General features: G+C 40.1%; 1 protein-coding gene across 10 annotated transcripts in view; it reads left to right on the top strand.

The window, feature by feature from the left end:
- HS3ST5 (heparan sulfate-glucosamine 3-sulfotransferase 5) overlaps positions 1 to 13261 on the top strand; it is a 262850-nt gene that overhangs the window by 201779 nt on the left and 47810 nt on the right. The window lies entirely within an intron of this gene.

Below are 13261 nucleotides of genomic sequence, written 5' to 3'. Positions count from 1 at the left end.
TCTCGTTCCCTCCAGGCAGGAGGCAGTTCTAACCTGTGCTGGGTCTCGGGCTCTGGTGGTGTAAGGGGTAGTCAGCCCTCGGAGTACAGTGCACCATCATGAAGCACGCGGGTCCGAAGCCTTAGGTCCACAGCGGCAAAGTCAATCTTGGCGAGAGCTGGACAAAAAAGCAGTAACAGCAATTGGAAAAATCAGGGCAAGGGAATCAGAAAGGCTTCCAGGGGTGACTTGAAGCCAGGAGAGGAAGCTGTTTGTGTTAAGCTCCCTCTTGGTGGGAGGGAGATGTTAAGGGCACTGCCAGCTTTGACCTCCACCTTAGAGGGTGGATGTGATGGTGACTATGATCAAGATAGGAAGAGAGACACCTTATATAATGCTTGAAAAAAGAATTCCAAAGAGCAGCAATAAATTCTCTCTGGGGCGTCCTAGCAAGCACAGGGTTGCTGAGGGCAGGGGCTGGGGGTGGGGGGAGGGCAGAATGAAATCGTTTTGGAGACACCACATATCAACATACGCAAAGAGTTATTAAGTTTTCAAAGCAACATTTTGTACTTGCAAGTAAATGTGTTCCTTAAGACTACATGTGAGCCACGGATCCATAGCCAAGAAAAGACCTGTTTGTCTGGAGAAAACAGGGAAGGGATTTCTGAGCTAGGTGTGAAGAAGGTCAAGGTCATGATTAATGGGCTGAATGGTATAATGTGCCTGTATGCTTGCGGTATGATGTTAATTATGTTCAAGAATTGATTTGGCCAGAGAGGAGAACTTGTGTTAGTTAGAAACAAGAGATGGCCATTGAATGTCAGACTAAAGAATTTGGACTTGATTTAATTGGACAACAATAATTAATTAATTTTTATTTTCATTTTCTTGATACATTTGGAAGAATATTTCGCTTGGGTATAGACCTTGCTCTATTCACTTTTCTTTTTAGACAAACTTTTAAATTGCTTTTGGATATTTAAACTCTGGAATTCAGGAACCTCAAGCCATTTAACCTTCACTCAGTTTTCTCCTTTCTACCATGAAAGTCTTGGGCTAGAATGTTTCTGAGATCTCTTCCAATTTAAAATTGTGAGTCTGGGGAGTGAAAAAATAAAAATCTCTGTAGGTATACACTTGACATTGAAATAGGGAAAAGTTGTTTTCCCCTGCTTAATAATTCAATTTCTAAAAATAGATATCTGCAGATTTGGAGTTCAGTGGATCAAATGTTATAATCTTGTGTAAATGATGATAATGTTATGACCCATGAGTGAACCCTATGTCTTTGCTTCTGTGCCCCACGCTTTACTGTTCAACACACACTCCTCTGAAGGTAGGGAGTGTGTAGGTGGTGGAGGCCCAGTCACTTGTCTGTATGGTAATATATTTGTAACATATGTTTACAAAAGTGTAGTTTAAATATCCTGGGTGATTTATTACAAAGATCGTCATGAGCTGAAGAGGCAAAATCATGGAAATAAAGCACATAGGGCTAAAAACATCAGAAATGCCTAATGCCACAATCATTCCAGGCTAAACATAATCTACTACCCTATTGAAAATAAATTCCAGAGAAGATTTTCCAAGTGGATGCGGTAACTTCTCTCTCTCTCTCCCCTCAGAATTCCCCAGGACTTCTGAAACATAGGCCCACTTCATAAATGTGGATATTGTGTTATTCAATTATATCCCCAGGACCAGACAATCTTTCAAAAAGTAGGGGCTCACTAAATTATGCTTTGGGTCAAAGAAAAAAATGTTTATGTGAAATGGTGAAATGTTGAAGCAGAGCCCCAAAGGTCAGCCTTAGAGGATGGCATGGATCCTGTGAGGTGACTTCTGAGGGCTCCAAGCAGTCAAGGTATGACTTTGAAGTCTCACCAGACATTCTGGAAACTGTCAGAGCAAGGCTGGCTAGGCAGAGTGGCTGAGAATCCCAGCTGGACCTTTCTTTCAGCATTACACAAACCAGGGTCACCCCTAGGGACAGAGGTTGGTGTCTGGGTTAGGCCAGGGATGAACCCCAGTCTCATTAAGAAGGGAAGGAAAGACAGAGAAGGCAGCAAGCCCTGGCGTCTAGCCCCCAGGCTGGGCCTGGGACAGGACTTCCAGTGGGTGGAAAGTAGGATAAGCTGTCAAAACTAAGATCTAATACTAACTAACTTCTTAGTCATCACCCATGACTGTATTCCCACCTCCAAAATGTTATTTTTAACATTTGCTAAAAATAAACAAATGTCCATGTAAATAAATAATAACAACTTTTTAAAAATAAACATTCAGGGTGCCAGCCTGGTGGCGCAGCAGTTAAGTGTGCATGTTCTGTTTCAGTGGCCTGGGGTTCGCCAGTTTGGATCCCGAGTTCAGACATGGCACCACTTAGGAAGCCATGCTGTGGCAGGCGTCCCACATATAAAGTAGAGGAAGATGGGCACGGATGTTAGCTCAGAGCCAGTCTTCCTCAGCAAAAAAGGAAGATTGGCAGCAGATGTTAGCTCAGGGCTAATCTTCCTCAAAATAAATAAATAAACAATAAATAAATAAAAAATAAAAATAAACATTCAGGGGGCTGGCCTGGTGGCGTAGTGGTTAAGTTCGTATGCTCCACTTCAGCGGCCTGGGGTTCACAGGTTTGGATCCCGAGTGCAGACCTAGCACGGCTCGTCAAGCCATGCTGTGGGGACATCCCACATAAAATAGAGGAAGATTGGCACAGATGTCAGCTCAGCAACAGTCTTCCTCAAGCCAAAAAGAGGAAGATTGACAACAGATGTTAGCTTAGGGTTAATCTTCCTCACAAATAAATAAATAAATATAAATAAGCATTCAGTTTCTTTCCAAGGACTGTGGCAAATATCTTTAAAGAATGATATAGTGGTTGCTTTTAAAAAATATGAGCTATCCATGCACTAATACTATACAGCTATGTAAAATGATTTGTAAATATTCTTTTAACATGATATTAAGTGAAAAACATAAGGTAATAACTAGCATTGCATTTTCTTGAAAAGTAAATTTAATTTATTTACAAAGAAAAGGGTTTAGAAAGATATAAGCCAAGATATTACCAGGGATTTTTTGTTTGGTAATTGAATTACATATTTTTTTTCTTTTTTTGCTTATCTGGAATTCTTAATTTTTCTATAATGAACATGTATTGCTTTTAAAATAAAAATAAAGCAAAAAATTTTAAAGAATTAACAAGCAGTAAATTTTTTCTTGATGCACCAGGTCACAGAAAGGCAACTGAGTGGCATGTCGCATGTCTTTACAAGTCCTAAGAAGTGGGCTGATGCTCTGGTGTGTGTCAGTGTTCACTGGAGTGAGCATTACCACAGAAACCTCCAGCAAAGAGGTTTCCATTTCTGTTGTGTCTGAAGAACTCAGCACATTATAATGTGGTATATGAACTGTGGGTCAGAGCAGTAATACAAAAATAATAAGAGTAGTTTTGCTTCGAGAAAGCCAACTTAATTTAAAGTGACTGAATTCCGATTTATAAGCCTGCGGTACATTAGAGTTTGAACACTTTTTGTTTCCTTTCAAATCTACATTAATATTTGCCTCAATGCTCATAGGGAAGCAATTCAGCACCAAAGGTGCAATTTTTCTTCCAGGATGCTAGAATCAATTTAGCTGTTTGGCTTGTAGTAAAAGGTGAGTTATAGTCTCAGATGCTGAATTTTCCTACAATTATAGGTGTACGTTACTGGGACTTCTGAAAAAAAACATGTAAGATCTCCCTCTTTAATTCTTGGGATTCACATCCTGAAGAAAAAGAACTAAATGCTCTTCCAAGAAGAAAATTTCTACCCTCAGCTATAAATCTGTAAAACCAGTTTGATCGTTTCTTGTCTTTCTAGAGACTTTATTATTTTATCTGAGTATCCTTTTTTCGGTTATATATGATTTCTGAAAAGCAACTTAGTATTTTGCATGTGACTTACTAGAAAGATTCTTAAAATATGGCTTATAAATCACTAATGTCCCATGAGTTTCTAAAATCATCTTCCAGTTGAACTAAAAAAAATATGACCAAAATGTAATCACATTAAACGGCAGGGTTTTTTCTGTGGGATAAATCCATTGTTAGTTTAAAGGACACACACACGTACATACACTAAATTAACATTTCAAAAATGTGAAAAAAGTGTCACATAATCTTAGAGTTAGACATGAAAGTCATCAGGGTATGGTTGAAAGAATACAGATGTGGAAATCACAGAAAATTGATTTCAAGTCCCAGTTTAGTCAATTATTATATGAATATAGGGCCAAATTATTTCATCTCCCTGAGCTTCAGTGTCTCCTGTTTAAAAGAAGAACAATAATCCCTGCACAGCAAGCTTGTAAACATTAGGGGAAAAGATTATATAAAGGCCTGTCATAATCGCTAACAAATACTGCATATTTAATGAATGCTGGGGGGGGGGGGGCGGCTTGTTTCACTATCCTGTAAGCTCCCTGAGGGCAGGAACTATATCCTCTTTGGACCAGAATGTTCTAGCACAATGCCTAACTCCTAGTAGTTGCTCAATAAACATTTGTTGACTAAATTAGTGGAGCAGTATAGTATCCTGCAAGGACTGAGGGTTCCTGATCAGGATTATTTGTGACCTTATTGTAATGTCATATACTAGGTCTTGCCAGATTTCCAACATCTTTTAAATTTTCTGATTTCGGTCTCATAAAGAGCTTTTCTCTAAATCTTTTGTGCTGACTTCTCTAAAAGCTGGAGTACATTTCATGTCCCTGTTTCGCTTTCTGTTTAATCTCTCATGTTTTTCATTACTTCCTTAACCTTAAGCAATTCTTCCTTGTTAAGCCAATTTCATTCCACTTTGCAATTCCCTTCACTGTCTCCCCAGCTTTTGAAAAACCGCAGTGTTGCTTTTGAAAGATCACTTTATTTTATGGACAAGTCAGAATTTATCGGATTCTGCCATTTTATCAGAGCAAAATTTTTGACATATGGATGAAGTCCCCAGTGGTGGTCTGACCACCATGTTGGCTTTACCATCCGCATTAGGAAAGCATTTGGCTGAGATGTCTATATGAGGTCGCTTCTCTACTGCCCCATTTATCTTCCCTTGAATGCTTTGCATTCTACTCTTCCCTTTAGGTTTGTGGATATCCATTCAATGTGTACCTTTTCATATGCTTTGCTAATCTCTTACTCCCTTTGGTGTATCTGTTCCTTTTGAATAAAGTGAACTATATCAGTTAGGACTGTACATATTATGCTTTGAATACAATCTGCAAATCTATGTGGTTTAAAATATATTTTTTCTCTCTCAAGCTACATATCCACCATGGGTTAGGTGCACCTCTGTTCCATGTGGCCTCAGTTTAGCCCCAGGGAAACAGACCAGCCACTATCTGGAACATAGTCAAACACCAGACACTATGGCAGAGGGAAAAAGACCTGTGGCAAATCTCACACTACCTCTAAAGGCTTTCTCCTAGAAGTCACATGTGTCATTTCTGCTCATAGCTCAATGGCCAGAGCAAGCCTTGTGGCATGCCTGTCTTAAAAGCGGGTAGGGCAGTTCCCTCCTACACCTATCTAGAAGAAGAACCAGAAATAATGAGTGAAAAGATTAATGCCTGAGACGTAGAGCTTTCTAGCAATTCATTCTTGTCATAAGTCCTGTCCCACCTGTGGAAACTCATACTTCTGTATTTTAAAATTTCAATTTCAATTAATTTATTAACCATACAGTCTTGAACAGAAAAATGGAAACCAGTAGTCAAGATAATGGTAGTAACCCCACAAACATTCTCTATTATATACAGATTGTTTTTAATGCAGTTAACTCCCATCCTTAAGAAATCAACTGTTTGAGAAGCACTACTCTGCTACAAAGAACATCAAACTCTTGAGACAACACACAGATTTGCCTTCTTGTTTCTTCTTGGTAGTTCCTGCCTAACTATAGATCAACTTCTTATACATCATCTTTTTCCACTGGAAATCGTGCCTACCTCCTATGAGGTGTGGAAATGGCCAAGCCAGAAAGAACTGTATACTTGACCCCTCAGACCCTCAACAGTACCTCAAGGTCATCTGCCTCAAAGACTGGTAAATCTGGTCATAATACAGAAAATTCACAACTCGAGGAATAAAGGAGTTCTTCTTGCCACACAGAGAAGGCTCTGTGAATGTTAATATCAGCATTAATTCCCTCTATGACCTGAGGCAAATCACTTAATTGCTAGCTGTCTTCCTTTTCTGGTCCAAGGCTAATATTAACATACTTCTCTAGGTCCTTGTGAGGCATAATATATAGAATTGATTGCAAAGGCATCTTCAGAATATGAGACACTGTGGAGACATTTGATGTGCTCTGAATTCCCCTTGTTGCCTCCAGAGCCCCTCCTAGAGACGAATGTCTGGCCAGAGAGAGAAATGGCTGAGGCAAAAGGCGCTTCTTTCAGGCAGAGATGTCTGTTCCTGAATTCCCAATTAGACAGAGTCATTTTCTATGTTGTGTATTACATCTGGGCTGCTGGATACACTGATCTTCCTCCCTTTTGGGGGTATTTTTCTGGTTTCTATCTCAACCACTTAGCAAAGGAGATTAAATTCAAATTAGTCCTTTTTTGCCTGGTATAGGATCTCTAGGGAAAAGTTAGATTGGAGAGCTGGGTATAAATAATACCGATGCTTTGGGTTTAGAGTTAGAGTAATGACATATTTGTTCAGCATTTAACTGTTTGAAAAGTACTTTCACAGCACATGTAATCTTATTTGAGCCTTACTTCCCATAACTCTGTAAGAAGGGCATCATGCTAACTTACAGAAGAGGAGACCGAGCTCGAAAAGATTCAGTATGTTGCCAAAGTCACCACTCTTGAGAAATGACAAAGACAAACCCAGATTTTCTGATTCTGCACAGAGTAATTCTAGGCTGCTTCTGTGTTTTCTTGCAGAGATAGATGACACCCAGCTGTAAACCATGTTCAGATGGAATCAAGATAGGGTAGGAAAGGGGGGAATTGATTGAAGAAGCTAGCAGAAGAAACTTATCAGTCGAAGCCAAATTCAAGATTCTTTTGCTTAGGAAGTAAAAGGACCCAACTGTTCCTTTAAGATTAATTTTAGCATTCTAATGAATTAAAATTAATTCAGTTAATTAATCAGTTATCTCCACCAGAGCATTCAGCCAGAATGGGAGGGGGAGATATTTTTAATTCCCTGTAAAAATGATGACTTGATTTCTTAATGATGGTATTAGCCGATGGCTCAACTCCATCTCTCCCCCAAAAAATGATAGGAACAAGGAGAGTTGATTTTCATTCATTCCTTATGCATTCATTTACTACCATTTGTCAAGAAGTTTTAGTCTAACGGGTGGAGGGAGGGGGAGAACAGATAAGTAAACAGACGATTATAATACGGTAAGTGCTAGAATATAACAAAGGATGGTACCACACCTTGAAGGGAGAGTCAAGAAAATTTTTGAAAGGGGTAGCCTTAAGGTGAATTAAACCAGCACTTAATCTCATAAAGTAAGAGTTGGGTCAGCGGTGGGGAAATGGAGTTCTGGCTCTTAGAGCAGAAGCTCAAGTAGCTCTTCATGGTGAGAGGATGCAGAAGCGGGTAGGAGGTGGAGGGTGTTGGGCTAGAGAGACAAGGAAGGGTTAGACCTTGTAAGACCTGCTGTGGCCTGCGAAGAAATTGTAACTTTGTTCTTAATGCTGTTGGAGCTGCCGATGAATCTGACCAAATTGGAAAGGTCTGTGGGGCAGATGGGACCCTGCTGGGTCTGTTGGCTGACTCAGAAACGTTCAAGGAGGTTGTTAGTGAAATTCAAGCAAAAGACAACCAGGTAAGGAGAAGTTATGGTCTTTGTGGCGTCTCATTTAGCTCATCCCTGGGCAAATCAGAAGCTAGAACTCAGGTTTCCTAATTCCTAGGCTGGCATTTTTTCTCCCGTCTCACAATGCCTTCCCGTCTCTCTGGCATTTTCTTTCTTTAGAGAATTCTATTCCTTTTGGAATGTATGCTAAGATGCTAGAAAAAATTTTAAGTTAGTATCATTCTCTACTAAAACCAAATATTTATTAAGGTGATGTTAACATTTGGACGCTTCTCACCAGCGGTTCCATCGTGTGATCTTATTTGAGTTGCTTCTGAGAATGCTACAGCTATTTTTACCTCTATGGTTAAAAATAAAGATGCCCTAAATTTCTCTAGCTAAATACTTTAAACTTCAAGCTTTGACTTTTCTTTATATTGCAGTTTGGAGAATAAAGCGAAGCAGTTTTATTTTATTCTTTAGCATCAAAAGATAACGGTCCATTGTTAATGAGAATTGTAGAGCCAGTTGAGCTGCAGTGGTAAGTTCAGAGCATAAAAGATCATATATCAACATGACCTCACTCACCTTCTCTGTACTAAATGACAAACTGCTAGAAATAGCCTTTGGATCAGGTCACGGACACACTAAAATACTTACCCTTCACCACAGAACTCTATTCAACCCTATCTATCATTTACCACCTTCACTCACAGAAGCCTGCTTCAATGCTAAACAGAATTTCAAACAAAAAATAAAAGAGAGATAAGTTCCTTCAAATAGTTCAACGTCTGATTTTAGTTAGCATCTCTTTGCTCTTTTGAAATAATGTGGGGAAAGATCACAGCTGGTTACACTATGCTTTTTGCATTTGTTGAGGGATTGTGATAGAAGGGAAAGAATAGGGTTTCAGAGCCAGTGGGTCTCAGCCTGGTGTCTATGCCCTGCCCCCCTTCCATAAGAGGTTAGTATCATATCACTGATTTAAGGATAGGACAGATGCATGACGTTACTCTTTTCTTAACAGCAGAACTACCCAGATAATAGAAACTTGGTTAAACTTTTTAAGAGAATAGTGTGATTCAACCAAGGGGTACTAGGACTGCCAGCTCCATGTCATAAATACTTAGGGCACACATTTCATCCCCATCTTCAAATAAATCCTCTTATTCCATGTTCTGCAAATGTCTATAAGAGACTTTTCCAGTTTACTTAGAAAATCAGGATTTCAAATAAATTATCTTCAAGGAAATGAATACACTCTTCAACCACCATCAACCACTCTAACACTCATGTGTTATTTTCATGTATTTTTCATGTAAGAGAGATGTTCAGGAAGGCATAAAATTAAATGTATCCTCATATAGGTTGTTGAACTTCATAGCGTGTTGATGGGTAATTATTGAGATTTTGCGTTGAATGTAGCATTTGTGCATTTGACTTTGGGATAGGCACTGTGGCTAAATCATATAGCCACACCATGCTGAATCATATAGACGCCATCCTCACATTTATAAAGCTTACAAGCAAAGATGATTTTCTGAATGAATGAGTGAATGGCCTTTCCCTTCGCATAACCTTTTAACGTGAAAATAGTATATTTTCCTATAACTGAGTTTAAATTACAACAAAACAACTGGTCAATAGAATTTTTTTAAAAACCTATCTGTTGTAGTTTTAACTTCAGCTTTTTCTTGAAAGTTTTTTGTCATCTCCTTAATAATATTTATCACTTAATTTATATATTATACTGTGATTAATTTAGTCGAGAAAAAGAAAAGTCAAAGCATGAATATTGTGCCAATCTGAAAAACACATGTATAATAACAAAATAGACCTATTACCTGTACATAATCAGATTTTAAAGGAGCAGTTTTCTAAGTGGGAAAATGTGTGACTTTATATAATTCCAAATGACATATTATAGCCTCACAGCATTCCTGTTTTTGCAGCCCGTGCTGTGCCAGATCCCTTTCTTATGGAGTCCCATTGGATCTTCAACAGCTAAGCCTTTGAATGGTCTCATTAGATCTTCAACAGCTAAGCCTCTGTTGAAAAGCTCTTAAGAGTTTATGCCATTTTTATCAAGGAAACTTCAGTAACATTCTTTTCTGTAAGTTAGAAATAGGAATGATTATTCCCCTGCTCATGGCTAACACTTAAAAGTAACAGTATGATGGATAGGATAGAATGTGGATGTGTTGGTAGGCACAGAGGGAAAGAAAGCCCCAGTAAGGTCAGAAATATTCCTGACTCCATTGAAAATCCATCAATGAGTCAAACTATTCGTAGAGAACCTGCTACATACTTGGTGCTGTAGTGATTTAAAGAACTATAAATGTTTTCCACCACCAAGATTATGCCATTCTAATCTGAGAAACCAAACCAATGCATAAGCAACAAATGCAGAGACAGCTAGAGCCCATCACTGCAAAGGCAGAACAAAAATTAAAACACGAGTGCTCTCAATTAGATATAAGCTGTTCATTTGAGATGCTTATTACCGTCATTAGTCCTGTCACAAAACCAACATAGAAACAAGACAAGGATGGGTGCTGCAGCTGCCCAGCCTGATTTCTAATGATGTCAACCCTGGCCAGAACTGATGGGAGTTGCAGGAATGCTATGTGCATACTACTTCCAGGGACCAATAAATGATCACATGAAGAAAATTTTGACTTGCCCAAATCTTGCTTCAACCAAGTTAAGTCTGGAGTGGAATTTAGTACATACGAGTTAGTCACAAAAATTCATTGAAAGAATATATTCCACGCATGCATTCTTATGGGGACACACAGGCAGTAAGTGAATAAAGGAGTGAATGAATGAATGAGAGTTTGGGTACTGATGTATGTGACGAAGACAGGTGTTTTTTTACAAGTAATGTAACAGAACAACTTGAGGTTTGTTTGGATAGGGTCAATGAAGCCTTCTGAAAAGAGGCGACATTTGAATTGAGACATCAATGAGAAGAAGAAGGCAGCCATCCAATGAAGTGGGGGAAGATCATCCCAAGCAGAAGGAGCAGCAAGCGCAAAGCCCCTGAGGAGGGAACAAGCCTGTTTAGTTTGAGGGACAGAGGAAGAAGAGAGAAGGTCAGCATGACTGGAGTAAATGAAGGGAAGTGTAGAAGATGAGATAGAAAAGTAGACAGGCGTCCAATTATCTAGATATTTTGTAGCCCCTGGTAGAATTCGGATTTTTTGCTAGTTGCACTGGAGAGACTTTTGAAGATTATAAGTGAGGAAGCAGTTAAATCTCATCTTCACCTTGGAAAAAATCACTAAGTCGTGGAAAGTGAAGACAAGGAGATTATTACTTCCATCCAGGTGAGAGGTGAAGGGGAACTAGACTAAGCTGTAGCAATAGAGATGACAGCAGTCACTGGACTCGGGACAGACAGGAATTACTTCGTCATTTGGATGTGGCAGGTGAGGGAACAAGTGGAATGAAGACTTCGACATGTTTTGCCTGAGCTACTGAGTAAATGTTACTGTCATTAGGGAGGCTCCCGAGAAGTCAAGAGGGATGGGATCCAGGATTCAATGGAAGAGACTGGCTTTTGCTTGACTCGTGGACAGTTCACCCACTACCACATGTGGAAGACAGAATGCATATGTAGCAAGCGCAGCAGACTAGGGAAATGGTGGGAAGACGCTGTATTTCCCAACTGTTTGTTTTTTCTATGAAGAAACAAGCACAAGCTGAGAGTAAATTAAGGAAAGGCAGCATTGGAGATCTGAGGAAAGAAAAGGTGTGAAATAATCATCTTGGAGAGGGACAAGGTGAATTTATAGAAAAGTGTAATAAGATTGTGTGGAAATGTTGAGAGGTCAATTTTGGTATGTAGTCGTACTTGAAGCGAGGCCAGTTAGCGTGGTTCTGTGAGGTTTCAATGATCAGCTCTGTGGGTGCTGGCACAAAGCAGATAGTTGGGTTTAACCGTGGGTGTTAGTTTGCTATTGCTGCTATAACACACCACAAACTGAGAGGCTTTAAACAACATGACGTTATCACAATGCTGGAGATCAGAATTCAAAAATGGGTCTTACTGAGCTAAATTCAAGATGTCAGCAGGGCTGCATTTCTTCTGGAGACTCTAGGAGAGGGTCCATTTTTGGCTTTTTCCAGCTTCTAGAGCGCATTTCTTGGCTCATTGCTCACCTTGATCTTCAAGCCAGCGAAAGCTGGTCAAGTCCTTCTCATGCTGCCAACCCTCTGCTTCTCCCACTTCTGCCTCCAGTGTGATTACCCGGGGTCCACCTGGATAATGCAGGCTAATCTCCCCATCAGAAAGTCTGCTAATTAGCAACATTATTTCCATCTGCAACTTTAATTCTCCTTCACCGCATAACCTAACATACTCACACTTTCAGGGATTGGGTTGTGGACATCTTTGGGGAGCCATTATTCTGCCTAACATGGTTATCAATCTGCTCCAGCTGCCATAACAAAATACCATAGACCGGGTGCTTTAAACAGAAGAAATTTATTTTCTCACAGTTCTAGATGCTGGAAGTCCAAGATCATAGTGCCAGCATGGCGGTTTCTGGTGAGAACTCTCTTCCTGGCTTGCAGTTGGCAGCCTTCTCTCTGTGTGTTCACATGGCAGGTTGAGAAAGGAAGAGAGAGCACCTGGCATCTCTTCTTCTAAGGACACTAGTTCTGTGGCTTAGGGCCCCATCTTTATGACCTAGTTTAACCTTAATTGCCTACTTATAGCCCTATCTCCAACTACAGTCACATTAGGGGTTAGGGCTTCAGCTTGTGAACTTGGAGGGGACACAGTTCAGTCCATAGCATGCACCATGGTTGGAGTTTTGCCAGGTGAAATATGATGAAGAGAAGGAAGGGGCCTGAGAAACTTAAGAGTGTTTTAAGGAATGGTTATAGAGCCGAACCATAGACTCCAAGCTGGGAGGGAGAATGAGGGTATGAGAAGGATGGTTAGAAGGGGGCCAACTAGTAATATCCAGGAGCGATGGCTCTCAGTGAGGTCAGGACTTTGCTGGAGTGGGAGGACTGGAGTCAGTAAGCTGGAAGAATAGGAGGTGATGGTCAGAGGGCAGGAGATTTGTAAGTGGGATTTCAGAGGCTTGGGGTTATTGGAAACGGCAAGGTTTATGAGTTTTGAAACTGAAGGACCCAAAGAAACTAATAACAAGTCGTTTTCCTCTAAAATAAGTCAGGTTCCTAGTATTGGCCTCCAGGAGATAGTAAGCTTCCAGAGTGCTTATTTTTTTTAAAGAATAAGTGCAGTTTACCCATTTTGAAAAGTAAACCCAGTTTCACATTGTGTCCCTGTGGTCCTGTCTGGAGGAAGCCCCTCCTCCAGCCTCCGCTGGGTGGGGATGGGGAGAGCAGAGCGTAGAGAGGGATTTCTGTTACCCAGAGAAGCAGAGGCCAGAAAACTGATGCAGAAGTCATGCTCTGTGTGAGGAAGAAAGCCATTCTATTTAGGGACTAGTAAATGG

The sequence above is a fragment of the Equus caballus genome, chromosome 10 (assembly GCF_041296265.1).
Source record: "Equus caballus isolate H_3958 breed thoroughbred chromosome 10, TB-T2T, whole genome shotgun sequence".
In the NCBI taxonomy this organism is placed as follows: Eukaryota; Metazoa; Chordata; class Mammalia; order Perissodactyla; family Equidae; genus Equus; species Equus caballus.
This window is presented reverse-complemented; position numbering and strand designations above follow the sequence as displayed.